We start from the raw sequence: 8187 nt of genomic DNA, 5'->3' as shown, positions 1-8187 counted from the left end.
TCAATGGCCCATCAAAAATACCAGGAAGTGATTAAACAACAAAACAAAACAGCACACTAATTTAGTACTGTACTTGTGTAGTGGTTTCATGGAAAAACACATTTAAAAGGCTTCCAAGTGCCAGTAATGTGGTAAATAAGATTATCCTGTGTCCCCCAGCTTGTATTTTCTACCCGTCCGGGAAGACTCCAAATATAGAAATCAATGGATTTGGAGCGATTTTAATGCCGCTATAGGATTAAAAAATGTCCAGGCTTGGACAAAACCAAAACATATCAGACAGCATTGCATCCATCACCATACACCTATCACATGTTGAGCTATCTTGTGAGAAGAGTTGAGCTAATTTGGCCTTGGAGTATAAATTCAATAATAGCGTGTCGAGCACACACTGAAGATGTGTGAACCCCATCCAAAATCTTGGTCCATGTTCCATTGTTTAATCCTTTTATCATGCACTTTTAATTTTAGAACGTTAAAGGGAGTTTCTATTAGAAATTGAACAGTGTATTAGCAAGATTTTCCCTTTTTTTGTTGGTGACATAATAGTGACATAATATCATCCATGATCTTCACTGGGTGTCTATTAGGGAACTACTGTGTGATGATACTGTAGTTTCGAACTGGCAGGTATCTAAAATGATACTGCATTTTATAAATTATGTGTGTGACAGAAGCGGATATATTATTTATAAACAGGCCATTTAGTGCTTTCGAGGCCCCTTTCAGACCACCTTTCAATCACTAGATTAAATATTTTCTTAAACTGAAAAAATATCTGTAGTGAATGCATTACTATTGGGTTGCTTTTAGATAACTCTACTGTTAAAAGTAATGCACTCTGAGTAAAGCTGGCAGTGACAAGGATGGGCAAGACAATTTTCTTACACAGGGGGATCCCGGGGCGTTACCAGGCCAGCTGCAAGACATAGTCTCTCCAAGGTGTCACAGGTCTTCCATGTGGCCTCTTACCAGTCGGACGTGGCCTTCTGACCACCTCATCTGGTTCCTCACGAACTGGAGCAGTGGCTTTACTCTAGGAACGTCGATCAACCAGTAAATTGAGAGCTCAGCCCCTTTTTCACCACGACAGACCGTAGAAGCAGGGTGCGCATCACTGCAGATGCCTCACCTATGCGCCACCAATCCATCTGTCGATCTCCCGATTCACTCTTCCCTCACTCGTGAACAAGACCCCAAGATACTTGAACTCCTCCACCTGGGGCAGGATCTCGTTCCCAAACCATAGATGCCACTCCACCCTTTTCCGGGCGAGAACCATGGATTCGGACTTGAAAGTGCTGATTTTCATCCCATTCACTTCACACTCAGCTGTGAACCGGTCCAGTGAGAGTTGAAGATCCTGGTCAAATGAAGCCAGCAGGACTACATCATCCACAAAAAGTAGAGACCTAATCCTGCAGCCACCAAACCAGATATCCCCAACGCCCTGACTGTGCCTAGAAATTCTGTCCATAAATTTTGTAAACAGAATCGGTGACAAAGGGCAGCCCTGGTGCAGTCCAACTCTCGCTGGAAACGGGTCAGACTTACTGAAATGAGGACCAAACTCTGACACTGATCATACAGTGAGCGGACCGCCACAATCAGCCTGCCCGATACCCTGTACTCTCTGAGTACTCTCTACAGGACTTGCCCAAAATTGTTGCACAGCAGTTAAATGAGCACTTAGCGTTTAACAATCTCAGTGAACCCTTTAAGTCTGGTTTCAGGGCATATCACTCTACGGAGACAGCCCTCGAAAAAATGACTAATGATCTAGACTTAGACTTAGACATTCTTTTTATTGTCATTCAAATTTGAACCTTACAGTACAGATAAGAATGACATTTCATTTCATTAGCTCATGGTAGTGCAGGATAAAAAAATAAATAGGTTACTGTACAGATAAATATATTGCACTTTTTCACATGCGTCCACGTTTATGGATGTATGTTATATTGTGTTTTTTTATTCCAGCGAGTTAATCCATTTTGGGGGGAGTTGAGGGGATTTTTATGATGCGTTCAAGAGTCTTACGGCCTGAGGGAAGAAGCTGTCACAGAACCTGGAGGTTCTGCTTTGGAGGCTGCGGAACCTCTTTCTAGAATCCAGCAGTGAAAACAGCCCTTGGTGGGGGTGGGAGGAGTCTTTGCAGTATTTTCTGAGCCCTGGTCAGGCAGCGGCTTTCTGCGATCTCCTGGATAGGAGGAAGAGGAATCCTGATGATCTTTTCCCCGTCCTCACCACTCTCTGGAGGGACTTCCAGTCTGAGGCACTGCAGGCTCCAGTCCAGACAGAGATACAGTTGGTCAGTAGGCTCTCTATAATATAATCTGTAGAATGTGGTGAGAATGGGGGGAGGGAGCTGTGCTCTTTTCATCGGACGCAAAAAGTGCATGTGCTGCTGAGCTCTTTTTACAAGAGCTCCGGTGTGTAGGGACCAGGTTATATTGTCAGTTATCTGCACCCCCAGGAACTTGGTGCTGCTTACCATCTCCACCGCTGTGCCGTTGATGAAGAAGGGAGCGTGGCTGGACTGGTGCTTCTTGAAGTCGACGATGATCTCCTTGGTCTTGTCGACATTCAGGACCAGATTGTTGGTTCTGCGCCAGTCAACCAGATGTTTCACCTCTTCCCTGTAGTCCATGTCGTTGTTGTCACGGATGAGGCCCACTACTGTCGTGTCGTCCGCATACTTCACAATGTGGTTAGTATTGGAATGGCGCAGCAGTCATGGGTCATCAACATGAACAGCAGCGGACTCAGGACGCAGCCCTGGGGGGAGCCGGTGCTCAGGGAGATGGCACTGGAGGTGTTGTTGCCCACTCTCACAGATTGGGGTCTGTCTGTGAGGAAGTCAAGCAGCCAGTTGCATAGGGGGGAACTGAATCCAAGGGGGGCCAGTTTGCTCACCAAGTGCTAATAACTATGGATGCTGATGCGTCATCCATGTTGCTGCGACTTGATCTTAGCGCTGCTTTCGATACCGTCTATCATAACATTATATTAGAACGTATCAAACCACGTATTGGTATGTTTGACTTCGCCTTTTCTTGGTTTAACTCCTATCTTACTGACAGGATGCAGTGTGTCTCCCATTACAACGTAATCTCGGAATATGTTAAGGTCCTGCACTCTTCAGCATCTACATGCTGCCACTAAGCGACATCATACGCAAATACGGTGTTAGCTTTTACTGCTATGCTGAGGACACCCAACTCTACATGCCCCTAAAGCTGACTAACACGCCAGATTGCAGTCAACTAGAGGCGTGTCTAAATGAAATTAACAATGGTTGTCCACTAACTTTTTGCAAATCAATGCTAAGACACCGGAACCATAACATTTGACAACCAAACAATTACCCAAAGTGACCTGATAAAGAATCTCTGTATTATTTCCGACCAAACTCTCTCATTTGAGTCAAACATTAAGAGTGTTACTAAAACAGCCATCAATCATCTCCGTAATGTCGCTAAAATTCGTTCCATTTTGTCCACCACCGACACGGAGATCATTATTCATGTGTCTGTTACGTCCCGTCTCAATTACTGTAACGTATTATTTTCGGGTCTCCCTCAGTCCAGCATTAAATGATTACAGTTAGTACAAAATGCGGCTGCTAGACTTTTGACAAGAACGAGAAAGTTTGATCATATTACGCCTATACTGGCTCATCTGCACTGGTTTCCTGTGCACTTAAGATGCGACTTCAAGGTTTTACTACTTACGTATAAAGTACTAAACGGTCTAGCTCCATCCTATCTTGCTGATAGTATTGTACCATATTTCCAGGCAAGAAATCTGCGTTCTAAGAATTCTGGCTTTTTAGTTATTCCCAGAGCCCAAAAAAAGTCTGGGGGCTTTAGAGCATTTTCTATTCGGGCTCCAGTACTCTGAAATGCTCTGATATGCTAACTAAGTAGAAGCATTTAAGTCCCATCTTAAAACTCATTTGTATACTCTAGCCCAGTGGTTCTTAACCTTGTTGGAGGTATTGAACCGCACCAGTTTCATATGCGCATTCACCGAACCCTTCTTTAGTGAAAAATAAAATGTTTTTTTTTTTTCAAATTCAAGACAAAGTTATGTTTTTGGTAACACTTTAGTAAGGGGAACATATTCTAAGTAATAAAGACTTAATTTAGAGTTATTTGGTTAGGGTTAGGGTCAGGGTTAGAGGGTTAGGGTTATAATAAGGCCATGCCGAATAAGGCATTAATAAGTACTTAATAATGACTAGTTAAGAGCCAATATGTTACTAATGTGCATGTTAATAAGCAACTAATTAATGGTGAATATGTTCCCCATACTAAAGTGTTACCATGTTTTTTTACTGGTGCATAAAATGAACCGTGCATGAACATCACCTTGTTCAAACAACAAAACCAACAAGGTGCATAAACTCACAACAAATTACGCACCTGCAAACCAGTCAGCTGTTGCCGAATCCGTAATATGCCGATAGGGAGAAGTTTGTATTGTAGGCGAATCAGTAAAGAATCTGGGTATTATCTTCGACCCAACTCTCTCGTTTGAATCACACATTAAGAGTGTTACTAAAACGGCCTTCTTCCATCTCCGTAATATCGCTAAAATTCGTTTTATTTTATCCACTAGCGACGCTGAGATCATTATTCATGCGTTCGTTACGTCTCGTCTCGACTACTGTAACGTATTATTTTCGGGTCTCCCTATGTCTAGCATTAAAAAATTACAGTTGGTACAAAATTGCGGCTGCTAGACTTTTGACAAGAACAAGAAAGTTTGATCATATTACGCCTATACTGGCTCACCTGCACTGGCTTCCTGTGCACTTAAGATGTGACTTTAAGGTTTTACTACTTACGTATAAAATACTACACGGTCTAGCTCCGTCCTATCTTGTCGATTGCATTGTACCATATGTCCCGGCAAGAAATCTGCGTTCAAAGAACTCCGGCTTATTAGTGATTCCCAGAGCCCAAAAAAAGTCTGCGGGCTATAGAGCGTTTTCTATTCGGGCTCCAGTACTATGGAATGCCCTCCCGGTAACAATTAGAGATGCTACCTCAGTAGAAGCATTTAAGTCCCATCTTAAAACTCATTTGTATACTCTAGCCTTTAAATAGCCCCCCTGTTAGACCAGTTGATCTGCCGTTTCTTTTCTTTTCTCCTCTGCTCCCCTTTTCCTTGAGGGGGGGGGGGGGGGGGGGGCACAGGTCCGGTGGCCATGGATGAAGTGCTGGCTGTCCAGAGTCGGGACCCGGGGTGGACCGCTCGCCTGTGCATCGGCTGGGAACATCTCTACGCTGCTGACCCGTCTCCGCTCGGGATGGTTTCCTGCTGGCCCCACTATGGACTGGACTCTTACTATTATGTTGGATCCACTATGGACTGGACTCTCACAATATTATGTCAGACCCACTCGACATCCATTGCTTTCGGTCTCCCCTAGAGGGGGGGGGGGGGGTTACCCACATATGCGGTCCTCTCCAAGGTTTCTCATAGTCATTCACATCGACGTCCCACTGGGGTGAGTTTTTCCTTGCCCGTATGTGGGCTTTGTACCGAGGATGTCGTTGTGGCTTGTGCAGCCCTTTGAGACACTTGTGATTTAGGGCTATATAAATAAAGATTGATTGATTGATTGATTGATTGATTGATATTTATACGATGAGTCGGGTGTGTTTTGACCTCCAGCGAACCCCTGAGGCCGACTCACCGAACCCCTAGGATTCGATCGAACCCAGGTTAAGAACCACTGCTCTCGCCTTTAAATAGACCCTCTTTTTAGACCAGTTGATCTGCCGTCTCTTTTCTTTTCTGCTCTGCCCCCCTTTCCTGTGTGGAGAGGTTATCAGGTGACCACAGTTGAAGCGCTAGCTGTTCAAAGTCGGCACCCGGGGTGGACCACTCCTTTGTGCATCAGTTGGGGACGTCTCTGTGCTGCTGACTTGTCTCCATTCAAGATAATCCCCTGTTGGCCCCACTATGGACTGGACTCTCACATAATTACCTAGATCCACTCAGCATCCATTGCACTGGTCATTCATGGCCACATCAGGGCAAGTAAAAACTTAACCCAATGGGCGTAACGAGACAGACAAGCGGTAGAAAATGGACGGGTACAGTATATAAGGTGTTGTGTGTGTGTGTGTGTGTGTGTGTGTGTGTGTGTGTATGCATATAGATCCTTATGGCTCTGGATGCTCTGGGGTTCTCTTGGTTGACAAGACTGTGGACATCACGAGCGGTGCCTCTGGATTGGCAGACTGCAGCGGTGGTTCCTCTATTTAAGAAAGGGGAACCACCACTGTATATACAGGTAAAAGCCAGTAAATTAGAATATTTTGAAAAACTTGATTTATTTCAGTAATTGCATTCAAAAGGTGTAACTTGTACATTATATTTATTCATTGCACACAGACTGATGCATTCAAATATTTATTTCATTTAATTTTGATGATTTGAAGTGGCAACAAATGAAAATCCAAAATTCCGTGTGTCACAAAATTAGAATATTACTTAAGGCTAATACAAAAAAGGGATTTTTAGAAATGTTGGCCAACTGAAAAGTATGAAAATGAAAAATATGAGCATGTACAATACTCAATACTTGGTTGGAGCTCCTTTTGCCTCAATTACTGCGTTAATGCGGCGTGGCATGGAGTCGATGAGTTTCTGGCACTGCTCAGGTGTTATGAGAGCCCAGGTTGCTCTGATAGTGGCCTTCAACTCTTCTGCGTTTTTGGGTCTGGCATTCTGCATCTTCCTTTTCACAATACCCCACAGATTTTCTATGGGGCTAAGGTCAGGGGAGTTGGCGGGCCAATTTAGAACAGAAATACCATGGTCCGTAAACCAGGCACGGGTAGATTTTGCGCTGTGTGCAGGCGCCAAGTCCTGTTGGAACTTGAAATCTCCATCTCCATAGAGCAGGTCAGCAGCAGGAAGCATGAAGTGCTCTAAAACTTGCTGGTAGACGGCTGCGTTGACCCTGGATCTCAGGAAACAGAGTGGACCGACACCAGCAGATGACATGGCACCCCAAACCATCACTGATGGTGGAAACTTTACACTAGACTTCAGGCAACGTGGATCCTGTGCCTCTCCTGTCTTCCTCCAGACTCTGGGACCTCGATTTCCAAAGGAAATGCAAAATTTGCATGGTTGGGTGATGGTTTGGGGTGCCATGTCATCTGCTGGTGTCGGTCCACTCTGTTTCCTGAGATCCAGGGTCAACGCAGCCGTCTACCAGCAAGTTTTAGAGCACTTCATGCTTCCTGCTGCTGACCTGCTCTATGGAGATGGAGATTTCAAGTTCCAACAGGACTTGGCGCCTGCACACAGCGCAAAATCTACCCGTGCCTGGTTTACGGACCATGGTATTTCTGTTCTAAATTGGCCCGTCAACTCCCCTGACCTTAGCCCCATAGAAAATCTGTGGGGTACTGTGAAAAGGAAGATGCAGAATGCCAGACCCAAAAACGCAGAAGAGTTGAAGGCCACTATCAGAGCAACCTGGGCTCTCATAACACCTGAGCAGTGCCAGAAACTCATCGACTCCATGCCACGCCGCATTAACGCAGTAATTCAGGCAAAAGGAGCTCCAACCAAGTATTGAGTATTGTACATGCTCATATTTTTCATTTTCATACTTTTCAGTTGGCCAACATTTCTAAAAATCCCTTTTTTGTATTAGCCTTAAGTAATATTCTAATTTTGTGACACACGGAATTTTGGATTTTCATTTGTTGCCACTTCAAATCATCAAAATTAAATGAAATAAACATTTGAATGCATCAGTCTGTGTGCAATGAATAAATATAATGTACAAGTTACACCTTTTGAATGCAATTACTGAAATAAATCAAGTTTTTCAAAATATTCTAATTTACTGGCTTTTACCTGTATATAGATATATAGCGGGTCAAAGCTAGTAGGCCAACAGGGTATTCCAATCGTTATACATAGCACGGAAAAGAAGACAACAAGAATGCCAGCAATTTGTGCTGCATACGGTTGCAGAACACGCAGTACGGTTGAAATAAAGACACTGGGAATAATCTTAAATAGGTACGTTTTTTTTATTAAAAAAATAAAATAAAATGTGTATTCATATGAAATGTTTTACTTTGAAATTAAAGTAAACTACATGGAAATGTATTGCGAAATAAGCAAGTTATACTTTATTTTCTAAAT

Source organism: Nerophis lumbriciformis, linkage group LG34 (genome assembly GCF_033978685.3).
Source record: "Nerophis lumbriciformis linkage group LG34, RoL_Nlum_v2.1, whole genome shotgun sequence".
Classification (NCBI taxonomy): Eukaryota; Metazoa; Chordata; class Actinopteri; order Syngnathiformes; family Syngnathidae; genus Nerophis; species Nerophis lumbriciformis.
The sequence above is the reverse complement of the archived record's forward strand: the minus strand, read 5'-3'. Positions refer to the sequence as shown.